This window comes from Pristis pectinata, chromosome 40 (genome assembly GCF_009764475.1).
Source record: "Pristis pectinata isolate sPriPec2 chromosome 40, sPriPec2.1.pri, whole genome shotgun sequence".
In the NCBI taxonomy this organism is placed as follows: Eukaryota; Metazoa; Chordata; class Chondrichthyes; order Rhinopristiformes; family Pristidae; genus Pristis; species Pristis pectinata.
In genome coordinates, this window is record NC_067443.1 from 3300885 (window position 1) to 3317117 (window position 16233).

At 46.4% G+C, this 16233-nt stretch overlaps 1 protein-coding gene across 9 annotated transcripts in view; it reads left to right on the top strand.

Annotated features, from left to right (window-relative positions):
- Nucleotides 1–16233, top strand: part of LOC127587505 (zinc finger and BTB domain-containing protein 7B-like) — a 444483-nt gene that overhangs the window by 102625 nt on the left and 325625 nt on the right. For 7 of the 9 annotated variants that reach the window (XM_052045888.1, XM_052045887.1, XM_052045886.1 and 4 more), the window contains one exon: nucleotides 13505–13655. The gene's annotated coding sequence lies outside the window, so the exon portion shown is untranslated. Of the gene's footprint in view, nucleotides 1–8159; nucleotides 8230–13504; nucleotides 13656–16233 lie in introns of those variants that run through there. The other 2 variants (XM_052045891.1, XM_052045884.1) reach the window with 2 other exon arrangements.

Below are 16233 nucleotides of genomic sequence, written 5' to 3' on the forward strand. Positions count from 1 at the left end.
AAAATTTAATAAATGAGATGGCTGCATTGGTGGCAGCTGGCACAGTGGTGCCATCCCGTGCTCCAAGTTCGAACTCCAGAGATTTCATCGTCTCATCCAGGCTGGCGTGACTTCAGGACTTCAGGAAGGGGAAGTCGGGAGAACGCACACCATTCCTCACTGAGGGGTCAGCGGTGGAAAGGGGGAGCAGCTTCAAGCTCCTGGGTGTCAACATCTCAGAGGGTCTATCTTAGGCCCAACACATTGATGCAATCACAAGGAAGGCACGCCAGCAGCTTGAGAAGATTCGGTATGTCACCAAAGAGAAATTTCTACTGATGTACGGTGGAGAGCATTCTGACTGGTTGCATCCCTATCTGGTACGGAGGCTCCAATGCACAGGATCGCAAGAGGCTGCAGAAGGTTGTGGACTCAGCCAGCTCCATCACGGGCACAACCCTCCCCACCGTCGAGGACGTCTTCAAGAGGCAGTGCCTCAAGAAGGCGGCATCCATCACTGCGGACCCTCACCACCCGGGACATGCCCTCTTCTCGTTACCACCATCGGGGAAGTGGTACAGGAGCCTGAAGACCCACACTCAACGATTCAGGAACAGCTTCTTTCCCTCTGCCATCAGATTTCTGAACGGTCCATGAATACTACCTTGTTGTTCCTTTTCTTTGCACTATTTATTTATTTTTGTCATCTATAGATTTTTATGTCTTTGCACTGTACTGCAAAACAAATTTCATGTCATATGTCAGTGATGATAATTCTGATTCTGAAAAATTGCAACTCTGTCACTGCCCCCTCCCTTAATTCTGCATTGCCTGGGGTGTTGTCTTTATACATGAGGCATTAAATGAAAGGGGCCACTTGCCGCATCCGGTAGAAGTTAAAGATGCCATAGCTGCCATTTGAAGAGCAAGGGAGTTCTCCCCGCTGTTCCATAATGCCCCTCTTCCCATCCCCAGTGGCATAGCCATCAGGAATCTTGGAAATCAGTTCACAAGTCTCTCTGCTCCAACTACCATTTTGCAGAGGGCTGTCAAAGACTTTCCTTCCATCTTCTCCCTCATCCCTCAGTTATTGCCTCCCTCCCCTGAGGCAGCAGGGTGGGACGTTGTCCGACGTGAAAGGCACCAACTTCTAACCATTTGAACCTCCTGTGTGTGAGAAAGAACCATGCCGAGGTAGCAGAGTGAACTACCAGGAATGGTCCACATACTGTTGGTTCAGTGAGGTGCCTGAGAAAGAGGTAGGAATGTGGTGCCAGGGGATACGATAGTGACGTTTGAGAGGCTTTTAGATAGACACATGAAGATGCAGGGAATGGAGGATAGAGATGTGCAGGCAGAAGAGACTTAGTTTAAATTGGCATCATGTTAGGTACAGACATGGTGGGCCGAAGGGCCTGTTGCTGTGCTGTACTGCTGTGTGTTCTTTGTGTCCTGTCTGATACTTATTCCTAACCAACATCGCTGAAAGGCAGAAGAACTGGTGATGATCAAATTGTTATATTTTGGGAGCATGCTATATGTAAACTGACTACTGCCTACAGTACAAACTTCAAAAGCAGAGTTAGTGTTGGCCAAGTGTAAGGAAGGAGAGAGTTGAGTCACAGAGTTACACAGCACGCAAAACACACCCTTTGGCCCAACTTGTCGAATTGCCCCACCGAGCTGGTCCCATTTCCCTGTGTTTAGTCCATGTCCTTCTGAACCTTTCCTATCCATGTACCCATCCAATTGTCTTTTAAATGTAGTTGTACCTGCTTCAACCACTTCCTCTGGCAGCTCATTCCATAGACCCACCACCCCTCTTGTGTGGAAAAACTTGTCCCTCGGGTTCCTTTTAAATCTCTCCCCTCTCACCTTAAACCCATGCCCTCCAGTTCTGGACTTCTCTAGCCCGGGGAAAAGACTTGTGACCGTTCACCTCATCTATGCCCCGCATGAATTTATAAAGTTCTGTCTGCAGCCTCCTCTGCCCCAGGGGAAAAAAGTCCCAGCCTCTCCTAGTAACTGAAACTCTCCAGTAGTGTATTTCCCATTTTTCCTTCCCTCGCTGTCCCCCCCCACTTTCTTTACACTCTCCCTCACGACCCTTGCCATCTCTCTCCCTCCTCACTGTAATGGCACTTTCTACCTTTGTTGCGCTCCCCCTCATAACCATAACATCATCTTGCTTACAGGATTCACACCTTTCCACCTGTACTTTGTTTATCCTCCCCTAAACTTTATCCTGTGATCTTCAGAGTGTACCATCTCACAGGCATAAACGCCGACAAGCAAATATCCTGGCACAGGGACCTCACTGACTGTTGTGTTCAATTACCAATATTGGGGAGTCTCAATTCTAGTCGCCACACTGGGCGAAGGGAGTGATTGTGCTGGAGAGGGTGCAGGAGAGAATCATCAAGATGTTGCCTGGGGTGGAGCGATTGTTAGGAGGAGAGACTGGGTCTGTTTCCCTTGGAGCAGAGGAGGTTGAGGGGGACCTAATGGTGATTATGAGGGGGCATGATAAGGTGAAATAGCAGGAAACATTTCCCTATAGCAGAGTTATCCAAGACTTAAGGGCTGAGGATAAGGGGTAAAAGGTTTAGAGGGGATCTGAGGAATCAGATCAAATGGTGTTGGGTCCTCTATGTGAAAAGTAGCAGACTCAACACTGACCCCTGAGGAACACCACTAGTCACTAGCAGCCAACCAGAAAAGGTCCCCTTTATTCCCACTCTTTGCCTTCTGCCAGTCAGCCAATCTTCTATCCATGCTCACACCTTTCCTTTAATACCGTGGGCTCCTATCTTGTTTAGCGGCCTTGTGTGTCAAAGGCCTTCTGAAAATCCAAGTAACACTGACCCCTGAGGAACACCACTAGTCACTAGCAGCCAACCAGAAAAGGTCCCCTTTATTCCCACTCTTTGCCTTCTGCCAGTCAGCCAATCTTCTATCCATGCTCACACCTTTCCTTTAATACCGTGGGCTCCTATCTTGTTTAGCGGCCTTGTGTGTCAAAGGCCTTCTGAAAATCCAAGTAAACAATATTGAAAGGCCTGGATAGAGTGGATGTGGAGAGGATGTTTCCCGTAGTGGGAGAGTGTCAGACCAGAGAGCACAGCCTCAGAATAAAGAGATGTCCCTTTAGAACTGAGATGAGGAGGAATTTCTTCAACCAGTGGGTGGTAAATCTGTGGAATTCATTGCCACAGACGGCTGTGGAGGCCAAGTCATTGGGTGTATTGAAAGCGGAGGTTGATAGGTTCTTGATTAGTAAGGGCGTCAAAGGTGCTGGGGAGAACGCAGGAGGATGGGGTTGGGAAGGAATAATAAAACAGCCACGATTGAATGGCGAGGCAGACTTGATGGGCCGAATGGCCTAATTCTGCCCCTATGTCTTACGGTCTTATGGAGGAAGAGCTTTTTCACCAGAACGTGGTTGGAATCTGGAACGCACTACCTGAGAGGGTGATGGAGTCAGGTATTCTCACAACATTTAATAAGTATCTAGCTGGAAGCTTAAATTGCCAAGGCATAGACCGACTGCTGGTCAACGGGAGTTAGTATAGACAGGTACTCGATGATCAGTTGAAAGGCTGTATGACTTGTGAGTCTGCTGCTTGTTGGAACAAACTACTTCACTCTGGCATCTTTATCTTTCCTGCTTCTCTCAGAGCCATGGCTTCAAGATTCGAGCAGACCCATCAAATCATGGCAGCTTTAAAATGGAAGAATGTGACTAGCTGCAGTGTGGTTGAATTATTGCCACGGATGTGGTTACCTTCCATTTGTGGTGTAAAGTAATTTATTCTATTTTGAAATTACCATTGTGAACCTGATGTGAAGAGTCTTGGCTGCCTTGATGTACCTTGCTGAAGTTAATATTGGAGTCATCAACTTGCATTACACACGTCCTGAGGTTCTGATCACTGATGCTCTCCCATCAAAATCAGTCAGGGGAAAAAGTCAAAGTCGGGTTCATTGTCATCTGTAAAAGTACAGGTGTGCACAGGTGCAATGAAAAACTTACTTGCAGCAGCATTCACAAGAAAAATATAAATTAAACATGAATTATACATAATTTTTACAAGTAAAACACATAATTAGAACAAAAAAAAGTCCATTTTAGTGCAAAATGATCAGTGTGGTCACCGTGTTGCTAAACTGTAATGGTGATTAGGGTTGTGCTGGTTGGTTCAAGAACCAAATGAAGGGAAGTAGCTGTTCCTGAACCTGGTGGTGTGGGACTTCAGGCTTCTGTACCTCCTGCCCAATGGGAGCTGCGAGAAGATGGCACAGCCTGGATGGTGGGGGATCTTTGATGATGGACGTTGCCTTCTTAAGGCAATGCCTCTGTAGATACCACCGATGGTGGGGAGGGATGTGCCACCCTTTAAGAACAAGACTTACACTAATTTTTAACAGTCAACATGATTCATCTTAGTCCCTTTTAATATGAAATTACCATCTATCATGTGCTGTCATTGTTTCAGTTTATCAGTTAACCGCACAAACAAGAAACTTCTTTTACCTTCAATCCGACCTGATGCCTAATGCTGTGTGTAGACTTTACACGTTCTCCCTGCGACCACATGGGTTCCTTCCGGGTGCTCCAGTTTCCTCCCACATCCCAAAGACGTGTGGGATGGTTGGTTAATTGGCTGCTGTAAATTGTGTAGGAGAGTGGTAGAATCTGGGGGGAGTTGAGGGAAATGTGGGGAGAATAAAAAAAGTGGGATTGCTGTTGGAATAGTGTAGATGGGTGCTTGATGGTTAGCACGGACTTGGTGGGCTGAAGGGCCTGTTTTTGTGTTATTGGCCCTTAAACAGAGGACACAAGAAGACCTTCCACTTAGACAGCTCCTTTAAGGTGGCAAAAATGCCCAAAGGTGTGTCAGAGGAGCTTGACTGAACAAGAAGTCCAGGAGTCTCTGGGTCCAAGTTCATAGCTCCCTGAAAGTGGCAAATAAGTGGATAGGGTGGTAAAGAAGGCATACGGCTTGCTTGCCTTCATCAGTAAGGCCGTGGAGTATATGAGTCAGGAATTCATGTTGGAGCTGTATAAAACCTTGATTAGGCTACATTTGGAGTATTGTGTACAAACTCTGGTCGCCCCATTACAGGAAGGATGTGGAGTCTTTGGAGAGGGTGCAGAAGGGGTTCACCAGGATGCTGCCTGGATTGGAGAGTATTACCTGCAAGGGGAGATTGTAAAACTTGGATTGTTTACTCTGGAGCGTTGGAGGCTGAGAGGCGTCCTGATAGAAGCCTTTAAAATTATGAGAGGCATAGATAGAGTAGAGAGTCAGTCTTTTCCCCCGGTAGAATTGTCAAATACCATATGTATTTAAGGTGAGAGGGGGAAAGTTTAAAGGAAAGTGCAGGTAAGTTTTCTTACACAGAGAGTGGTAGGTGCTTGGAACACATTGCCAGAGGAGGTGGTGGAAGCAGATACGATAGTGGAATTTGAAAGACATTCAGACAGGTACATGAGGGATTATAGACCACGTGCAGGCAGATAGGTTTAGTTTAATTTGGCATTGTGTTCAGCACAGACATTATGGGTCTTTTCCTGTTCTATGATGTTATATGTAAATCAATCCAGGACTAAATGAGAAAATCTCAGGGGAGGCAAGGAGGATGGGCATGGGGCAGTTTGGAGGAGGGTAATGGAAGGGCACTTGCAGCAGAAGAAGGGAATCTGGAGGCTGGGTGCTCAGAGGAAAAACAGTCCATTCAATCTTTCCCCCTGGGGTGTGAAGCCTCAGTTCTGGCACTCAATCCCCCCGGCAGTAAGCAGTAACATTGTTAGTTTTCCTAATTACAGTAGATCTCCGATAATCTGTGATCCAACTATTCGGAAATCCCATTGGTTTAGCATCTGGTACACCGGATGATAGTTGACGTGCTTCCTTTAAACACCGGGGCCCTGGTTCCTGTGACCCCTCTAAATTCACCGGGGCCCCAGCCATCATGCTTCCTTTATGCTTAACTGTGTTCACTGGAAACTTTTTATTTAGATTTTACACAGTAATATGGTAAATACATTAAAACTATGCCAGGATGTTAGTAGGAACATCTGATACTCCCGAAAACCAGTCAATCCATCACCGCCAGTCCCGAGCTGTGCCCAACTAACGGAGTTTTACTCTACCTGCACTGTCTCCGGGCTAGCCTTTTATGAATCATGCTGGCGGACACCTCTAGAGAAGAGATTTAAGGTGAGGGGGGAGAGATTTAATAGGAACCTGAGGGGCAACCTTTTCGCCCAGAGGGTGGTCAGTATGTGGAACAAGCTGCCAGAGGAAGTGGTTGAGACAGGTACACTAACAACATTTAAAAGGTACTAGGACAGGTACGTGGATAGGAAAAGTTTAGAGGGATACGGCCAACTGTGGGCAAATGGGAATCTTGGTCGGCATGGACCAGTTGGGCCGGAAGCCCTGTTTCCGTGCTGTGTGACTCTATGAGTATGACTAAAAGGTTGAGGTTTGATAAAAGTCTTAAGATTATGAAAGGATTTGGGGGGTAGGCAGAGAAGACAGTTTCACTGAGGGATACTGAAACCAAGTGCCTTAAGAAGGTGCTCACTGAAAGCTCCAGTCAGTACTTCAGAAGAAACCTCCACTCAGAAGGTGGCTGGAATATGGGACCAGAGTGTGGTGGTGGTAGAGGTGTTGAAAGGGGATGTGAATGAATAGAAGGGAGAAAGGAATGGAACAAGGTGCCGGTGGTCTGAGGTGAAGGCTTATTTATGCGGGGCACTAATAAGATGGGGACCAGTTGAGCCAAATACCCTGTTTGTGTGCTGCACAACCAGGTACAGTAACACCCCGATAACCTGGCATCCAATTGTTCGGAGATCCCGATAGTCTGGCATCTGGCTCGCTCCTTAGTTTGGAATGTGAGCCAGGAGGTCCAGAGTGCAAGCCGGGTGTGCGACCAGGATTTGGGTAGGAGACCGGAACGCTAGGGAGCAGGAAAGATGATAGATTTGTGGACTGGGCCGTGGTTGGAAGTGATTGTACATTTCCCGCTATCTTTAATTCACTGGAATATCTATTGAAAGTGAAAGAAAAGTGTGTTTGGGAATTAATAGGAGGAGAATCTAGTAAATTGGTTTATTATTGTCACGTGTACCAAGGTACAGTGAAAAACTTGTCTTGCATACTGTCCATACGGATCATTTCATTACAGCCGTGCACTGAGATAGTACAAGGTAAAAACAATAACAGACTGCAAAATGAAGTGTTACAGTTAAAGAGAAAGTGCAGTGCAGGCAGACAATAAGGTATAAGGCTATGATGAGGTAGATTGTGAGGTCAAGAGTCCATCTTAACATACAAGGGAACCATTCAACAGTCTTATAACAGCAGGATAGAAGCTGTCCTTGAGCCTGGTGGTACATGCTTTCAGGCTTTTGTATCTCCTGCCCAGTGGGAGGCGGGAGGAGAGAGAATGTCCGGGGTGCGTGGGGTCTTTGATTATGTCAGCTGCTTTACCTAGGCAGCGGGAAGGGTAGACAGAGTCCATGGAGGGGAGGCTGGTTTCCATGAAGTGCTGAGCTGTGTCCACAACTCTCTGCAGTTTCTCGCGGTCATGGGCAGAGCAGTTTCCAAAGCAAGCTGTGATGCATCCGGATAGGATGCTTTCCTCTAGGTAATCTATGGTCTGGCACCACTAAGATCCCAAAGGTGTCAGATTATTGAGAGTTTTACTGCAAATTTTTGGATTAACCCTGGCCCATTTCCTTCTAAACCTTTGCTATCCGTGTACCCATCCAAATGTCTCTTAAATGTTGTACCTGCCTCAACTACTTCCAATGGTAGCTCGTTCCATATACCCACTACCCTCTGTGTGACAAATTTGCCCCTCAGGTCCCCTTTAAATATTTCACCTCTCACCAAAACCTATGCCCTCTAGTTTTAGACTCCCCTACCTGGGGAAAAAGACCTTATCTACACCCCTCATGATTTTATAAACCTCTACAAGGTCACACCTCAGCCTTCTACACTCCAGGGAAAACAGTCCCCGCCTATCGAGCCTCTCCTTATAACACAAGCCCTCCAGTCCCAGTAACATGCTCATGAACCTTTTCTGCACCCTTTCCAGTTTAATGACGTCCTTCTGATAGCTGAGCAACCAGAACTACACACAATGCTCCAAGTGCGCTCTCTCCAACGTCTTGTACAGCTGTAGCATGATGTCCCGACACCTGTAACCTGGAGCAGGCTGCCTGAAAGGACGGTGAGGATAGATTCAATGAGAACTGCAGGATATTGTGGTGAAGAAAATTACTCATGCCATCCGTTCTCCGGGCCAATAGACTGATTGATTGATCTTACACCTGCAAGGGGGAGGAGGCAGTCCATTGTAAGGAGGGTGGAAATTTTGTACATAATCAGAGACATATTATCTGAAAAGATAGTTTGGATAGAGGTCGTTGCTGACATCACTTCATTATCACACTGTGCCTTGTAGCCTCTACCTCTATTAGGGCCAGGGGGTCCTGTACTGTAGGACTGGAACATCCTATCCTGGTGGGATTGAGGGCTGCACCAGGAACATATTGATTGTGTCCCACTTCTACTTCCCTCCCAAGGGGTCCATGGTGGTCTCTGCTACGTTTGTTATAAACACAGGGGCGCTGCACAATCTCAATCCTGGTTACTCACCATCATGGGATGAGTTCCCACCACACTCCTTATTTTAATTGTGTTCCAGTGGGCACCTGACTCTTTCTGAATCTTTGCTTCAGAGGGTCAAGAAGGTAGTTTCTGTTGTCCTCCCCATCTACCGTCCTGCAGGACTGACTGCTGACTGACTAAATGTCTGTCTGTATGTACCATCACTGTCTTTATTCGTTAAAAAAAAATGAATCTTCTGTGCTATTCATCCTTACTTATCCCTTTACTTTCCCATCTACACCGGGTCCTGGAGAAACGGCAGGGATTCATTGCAGTGGTCTTTCAAAGAGATAGCATGTACACAATGGGCCAAATTCCCTTCCTCTGTGAACATAGAACAGTACAGCACAGGAACAGGCCCTTTGGCCCACAATGGTGTGCCAAACTAATTAGACGCCTGACTAAACTAATCACTTCTGCCTGCACATCTATGTCCCTCCATTCTCTGCGCATCCATGTGCCTATCTAAAAGCCTCTTGAACGCCTCTATTGTATCTGCCTCCACCACCACCCCTGGCAGCACGTTCCAGGCACCCACCGCTCTCTGTGTAAACAAAAACTTGCCCCGCACATCTCCTTTGAACCTACCCCCTCTCACTTTAAATGAATGCCCTCTGGTATTGGACATTTCAACCCCATGCTGCATTGTTTTCTGATTCCAGCTGGACATAGAATTTCAGGCGGGATTGAGGGAATAGGCTGGAGGTGTTAGTCTGACTGATCGTAAAAGGGTGTAATAGCCGATGGTTAACTGTGTTCTCACCCACTTTTGTGTTTTGTCCAAACGCTTCATTGCAAGCAAAATTGCACCCTTAGTAGTATGGTGAATAATTACTGATGTGGGATGTCCCTGGGAAGTGCAAGAACATGGGAGTAGAAGTGAGTCATTTGGGCCTTTGTGTCTGTTCTGGCATTCAGTTGCTTTAGAACGGATGGTGTGTACAGAAATTGGGGTGTGGGCACTGTTGGCAAGACCAGAATTTGTTGCCTGTCCATTGTAAAGGTGGTGATGTTGCCACCTGGTTGAAGCACTGCAGTCCATGTGGTCATACTCTCGAGTTGGATGAGGGAGTTCCCGGTGACCAAAGATATTGGTATTGGTTTATTATTGTCACTTGTACTAAGGTACAGTGAAAAACTTGTCTTGCATACCGATCGTACAGGTCAATTCATTACACAGTGCCGTTACAATGAGTTAGTACAGAGTGCATTGAGGTAGCACAGGTAAAAACAATAACAGTACAGGGTAAAGTGTCACAGCTACAGCAAAAGTGCAGTTCAATAAGGTGCAAGGTCATAACAAAGTAGATTGTGAGATCATCTCATTGTATGAGGGAACCGTTCAATAGTCTTATCACCGTGGGATGGAAGCTGTCCTTGAGTCTGGTGGTACGTGCCCTCAGACTCTTGTATCTTCTACCCAATGGAAGAGGAGAGAAGAGAGAATGTCCTGGGTGAGTGGGGTCTTTGATTATGCTGGCTGCTTCACCAAGACAGCAAGAGGTAAAGACAGAGTCCATGGAGGGGGTCTGGTGTCCGTGATGCGCTGGGCTGTGTTCACAATTCTCTGCAGTTTCTTGCGGTCCTGGGCAGAGCAGTTGCCGTACCAAGCCATGATGCATCCAGATAGGATGCTCTCTATGGTGCATCGGTAAAAGTTGGTGAGAGTCAAAGGGGACATACTGAATTTCTTTAGCCTGATTATATGTCCAAATATGGTCACCTGATTATATGTCCAAATCTGGGTGGGACATTGGTTGTAGGGAAACTCGGCCCTATCTTCAACCCCCCTCCATCCCCACCCCCATTGTGGTGGTGAATATTACAGGTTTGGAAGGTTTATGAAAGAATCCTTGAAGGTTTGCTGTGGTGTATCTGAAAGATACTGCAGTTAGTATCCACCATTAGTGGAAGGACTGATTAAGCCATCTGAGAGTGTAAAGTGAAAGTAAAATACTATCAATACTGCAGAAATCTGAAATAAAAACAGAATGCTGGATATACTTAGCAGGTCATTAGTTCTGATGGAAGATCATCAGCCTGAAGCTGTTTCTCTCTTCGTTGATGCTGCTTGACTTGCTGAGTACTTCTAGCTTTCCCTGTCTTTATTTCCCATTGATATTGTGCCTATAAAGCGCCTTGTCCTGGATAAACAAACAATCTGCTGGAGGAACTCAGCGGGTCGAGCAGCATCTGTGGGAGGAAGGAAACTGTCGACATTTCGACCCCAAATGTCGACGGTTCCTTTTCAGCAGATTGTGTGTTGCTCCAGATGCCAGCATCTGCAGTCTCTTGTGTCTCCGTTGTCCTGGATGACATTGAATTTGTGTATTGATGCTTTATTCTTCCAGGTAAGCAGAGTGTGTTACACGACACTCCAGATTTTGGGACATTGTCCAGTTGTCACATGATATCAGTCTCTGAACTGGTGTTGTAACTCCACAATTAACGAGAGCTACCCTGGACATTCTTGTTTTGAGGGCAGTGTGTTGACAACAGTAACGTCATTGAATGTCACCTGGAGGTTGCTACTCCAGTGCTGCATTCAGTGGAATATTTCCCTTGACATCAGGAGCACCACCCCAAGCCTTGCCTCCGCATTTGGGTCAAGGCTGCAGTGAGGTCTGAAGCCACATTGGCTCTGTTGGGTTCCAGTCTTAGTGCTGCTTGATAGGACAGTTATTAACTGTCTAGTCAAGTCATGTGTATTGTCATGTAAACAAGTACGGGGAGGTACAGGTACAGTGAAAAACTTGCTTGCAGCAGCATCACAGGCATGTAGATTCAGACAACACACAGAAGATAAGTTATACAAGACAGTGAGAAAAAGACTGTGCAAAACAAGATATTAGTGCAAAAACACAGTCAGAGACAAGTGCAAGAGGTATTCTGGTTTAGGGTTAAGGATGTGCAGGTTGGTTCAAGAACCGGATGGTTGAAGGGAAGTAGCTGTTCCTGAACCTGGTGGTGTGGGGACTTCAGGCTTCTGTACCTCCTGCCCGATGGGAGCTGTGAGAAGATGGCATGGCCCGGATGGTGGGGATCTTTGATGATAGATACCACCATCTTGAGGCAGTGCCTCCTGTAGATGTTGCCCGTGATGGACCAGGCTGTGTCCGCTACTCTCTGCAGCCTCTTGCGTTCCTATGAGTTGGAATTGTCAAATTTGATTGCTTGATTAGTTTTGCCTAATTTGATTGGTCCTGCTTTTTACAAAATGTGATACTAGACACAGGCTGCTTAGTGCAATGAAAGTCCCTGTAAGTAATAATTTACTGTAAGGATTCAGATGAGCTCAACAAATAGATTGCAAGAGGACTTGAGTACCAGAACAAGAATGTCTTGCTGCAGTTGTACGGGGCCTTGGTGAGATCCCTTCTGTAGTTTTGTCTGTAATTTTGGTCTCTTCCTCCGAGGAAGGATGTCCTTGCCATCAGTGAAGGTTTACTAGGCTGACTTCCTGGGATTCAGGACTGGCATATGAAGGGAGATTGGGTCAGAAACCCCTAAATCCACTGGAACGTAAAATACTGAGAGGGGAATCTCTTAGAAGCCTTCAAAGTTCTAACAAGTCTGGGCAGACAAGGTACAAGGAGGATGTTGATGGTGGCTGGAGGGTCCAGAACCAATGGTCACAGTCTCTGAATAGGGGGCCTGCCTTTTAGTGCAGAGATCAGGAGAAATTTCTTCACCCAGGGGATAGTGAACCCGTGGAATTCTCTACCACAGAAAGCGGGTGGAGGGCCCATGGGGAGCTGAGTCCTTAAGTGTACTCAAGGAGGTGAATATACAGGGGCTCCCCAGATTACGAATGACCCAAGTTATGGAAATCCAACTTTACACAATTATAAATCATTTTTCAAGCTAGTAATACAATGTTTCATGGTATTCATTAATGACTTCATGTAGTACATATTCCATTAATTTAATAATGGGTGGTATTAGGGTGACTATTCAATGAAATAAAAGAATTTTAGCATGTGTACGTAGAGCAATACAATCTGGATAGCTATAGAAACGGAAGTTTCTGACTTACAGAGAAATCAACTCACGGACGGTTCTCAGGATTCAAACCCTTACATAATCCGGGGTCTGCCTGTATTTCTTAATGCCAAAGGGTTGAGAGAGATGTGGGGAAGGCAGGAACAGGACATTGAGTGATGGAGCAGGGCTTGGTAGGCCTATTCCTGCTGCTGTGTTCTATGATTGAAGCTGATCTTGAATGCATGTAGCTTTCCACAAACCCCTCATACTGTTCTGTTCAATGAACAATTTGACACAGCGAGTCTGGCTGGTAATTTCTTGGAGGAGTCCAGTTAGTCCTGCCATGTTTCCTCATCCCAACGATTTTTCCCTTCCAAGTATTTTCTTTCTGAAGACTGCCAATGAATCTGCATCCCTGGAGTTACGAGACTACACATTCCAAAATTCTTACCAGACATTGCCTGAACTAAAACTTTTTCCTTGGGCCACCTTTTACTCAACTCTCAACTCTCTGCCAATATGTCATTGATGTTTCAGTTACTGGAAACTATTTAAATCCTCCTCCATTTTAAGTACCTCTGTCAAATCTCCTCTTAGCTTTCCCTTTGAAGGAAAGCAACCCATCTCTCCGATCTGTCAAGCTAACCGTAATCCCTCACCTTTGGGACCTTCCTCTTACGAACCCTCTGAAAAACCTTCCTCAAGCATATTGGTCTCATTTTTGAAAGGGTATTTTTGCCAGGGTCGGGGACTCTTGAGATTAGTTGTAGTATGATTCAAAATGTATTTTGTAAAGGGATTCTACCAATGTGTGGCAGCTTAAATACATTTCCAATTTGTTTCCAAACTAGGAATAATACTGCACCATTGACTCAAGACCACACAGAATCTGATTCAGATGGTCCAAGCCCATTGGTTAAGAACATCGGAGCCAGCCGACCAGGGACTTTGAGCTTGCATCACTTCTTGGTTGGATTTCAGCGAATGTCCCAGAGGTGAGAGGTCAGTGATAAATTCACTCTGTCACACATTCTCTCTTGAGATCATCGCTTGACCCATGATTGAGTGATTGTGTCTTCATGGTGTTTCACTACCTGATTCAATATTACGAACATTTATTGCACTGTGGCTGCTTCACTTTTGTCCTTAAAGGAAGCAAGGTAGAGAAAGCCAAGTAACGGGGCGATCAGTAAACATTTCCTCTTCCTTTCGCCCTCACCACCAAATCTTCTCCCTCCTCCTGACAGTGATTCTGGTTTCCAACATCTGCATATTTCTTTCAGTGCTTGATGTAAATTGGAAAGTGTTCCCCTGGGGCTAACTCTTCTTTGGGATTATATATGATTTTTATTGTAGGATACCAAGGATAGCTCCCTGCTTTTTGAAGGAATGCCCTGAGAGCTTCTGTAACTGCATAAGAGAGCAGACAAAGCGAGAGTTTACTCTCTTATCTAGAAGACGTGCCTTTGTCAGTACAGCAGTTCCTCAGTGAAACATTGCACTAGTGTGTTTGAATCTCTTTTTAAGTTACTTTGCTGCTCTAGATTGCCCTCCCAGTGTGTGGGTGAAGGGTAGAATCTGGGGGGGGGGGGGGGGTGGTTGAGATTAAATGTGGAATTAGCGGAAGTGGGTGGTTGATGGTTGGCACAGACTCATTGGGCCGAAGGGCCTCTCTCTGTGCTGTATGACTCTATGCGTGCACGTTTGAGCCCCACCTCCCAGGAAAAGACTTATTAGGAATCCAAACTCTTTCCAGGTTTGCAAACAGTTCCTGCAGGAGACCCGTCCCCTTAATGTTGCTTGGATGGGCGCGACATCTCACTACGGGCTAATCATCAGGGAGAAATTGTGAGGATGCTTTCAGTTGTTAGTTGAAAAGAAACAGTGTCAGTTTCCCAGGCTGAATGGGTGGCTCGATCCTGAGTGCAAGTATCAGAGGCATTTTTACAAATATCAAGCACGAGCGAGAGGTCAGTGCTCCCAGGGAGGGGAGTGCCACACTGGCAGAAGCGCCTTGTTTTGAATGAGACCCTCAGACATCTGTAAAAGATGTCATGGCCACTGTTTTGAAGAAGAGTGAGTATCCTAGGAGCAATACTTAATCTCATGACTAAGACGGAGAGAGAGCAAAGAAGATTTACGAGAATGTTTCTAGGACTTGAGGACCTGAGTTATAGAGAGAGGTTGGACAGGCTGGGACTTTAGTCCTTGGAATGTAAGAGACTGAGGAATGACCTTATAGAGCTGTATAAAATCATGAGGGGTATAGGTAGGGTCTTTTTTCCAGGGAAGGGGGACTAAAAACTAGAGGGCATAGGTTTAAGGTGGGAGGTGAAAGATTTAAAAGGAACGTGAGGGGCAACTTCTTCATGCAGTGGGTGGTGCATATGTGGAACGAGCTGCCAGAGGAAGTGGTTGAGGCAGGTACAACAATGACGTTTAAAAGACATATGGATAAGTGCATGGGCAGGAGGGGTTTGGAGGGATGTGGGCCAAGTGCGGGCAAATGGGTCTAGCTTGGTGGGCAACATAGTCGGCATGGACCTGTTGGGCCGAAGGGCATGTTTCCATGCTGTATTACTCTATGACTCTTAAACCTACTGCCTTTTCACTTGGCAAGTGCATGGAGCCACAGTTGGCACAGACCTGAATAGCCAGCTAATGCATCTGTCTGGTTTCCCAAGAGCGCCTGTTTGCACTACTCCCATTTCGCTCTCCCAACATTCCCATCAATCCCCCTCCCCCAGGTTCCACCACTCACCTACCTACCAGGAGCAACTTACAGTGACCAATTAATCTACCAACTCGCGGGACTTCGGGATGTGGGGAGAAACCGGAGCAGCAGGAGGAACCAGCTCAACCACAGGGCGAACGTGCAAACCCCACACAAACAGCGCCAGAGGTCAGGATCGAAACTGGGTCACTGGCACTGCGAGGCAGCTAAATGCGCCACTGTTGTGGTGTTCGGTTATGCTTGGACTACAACAGTTAGCTTCTGATAAAGGGCGGCAGAATTGCCCCTCTAAACTCTGTCATTCCCCCCTCCCCACCTTACCCCTATCCACTTCCTATAACGCTGTGGAACATTTCCAGTCTGTTACACTTGCCCCTTTTAGTGCATACACAACTCTTTTCTCCTTGTGTGCTTGCTGACTTAACCTATCTGAACACCTCCCATTAATACCCCTTTATCCTCTCTGCTGAAAGGGGAACGGTCCCAGTTTCTCCAGTATTTCCACACCTGGGGCTGTTCCTGAAAACTTCCCCAAATCTCCGAGGCCGAGACATGCTGCTGCAGGGATAGTGTTGAGCTGGAAAAGATTCACGAGGATGTTATACCAGGACTGGAGGGCTTAGGTTATAAGGAGAGGCTGGACAGGCTAGGACTGTTTTCCCTGGAGTGTAGGAAGCTGAGGGTAGACCTTATAGAGGTTTATAAAATCGTGAGGGCTGAAGGTAAGGTGAGCGGCCACAGTTTTTCTTTCCCAGGGTAGGGGAGTCTAAAACTGGAGGCCATAGATTTAAGGTGAGAGGGGAAAGATTTAAAAGGGACAGGGGTAATTTTTTCACACTGAGGACA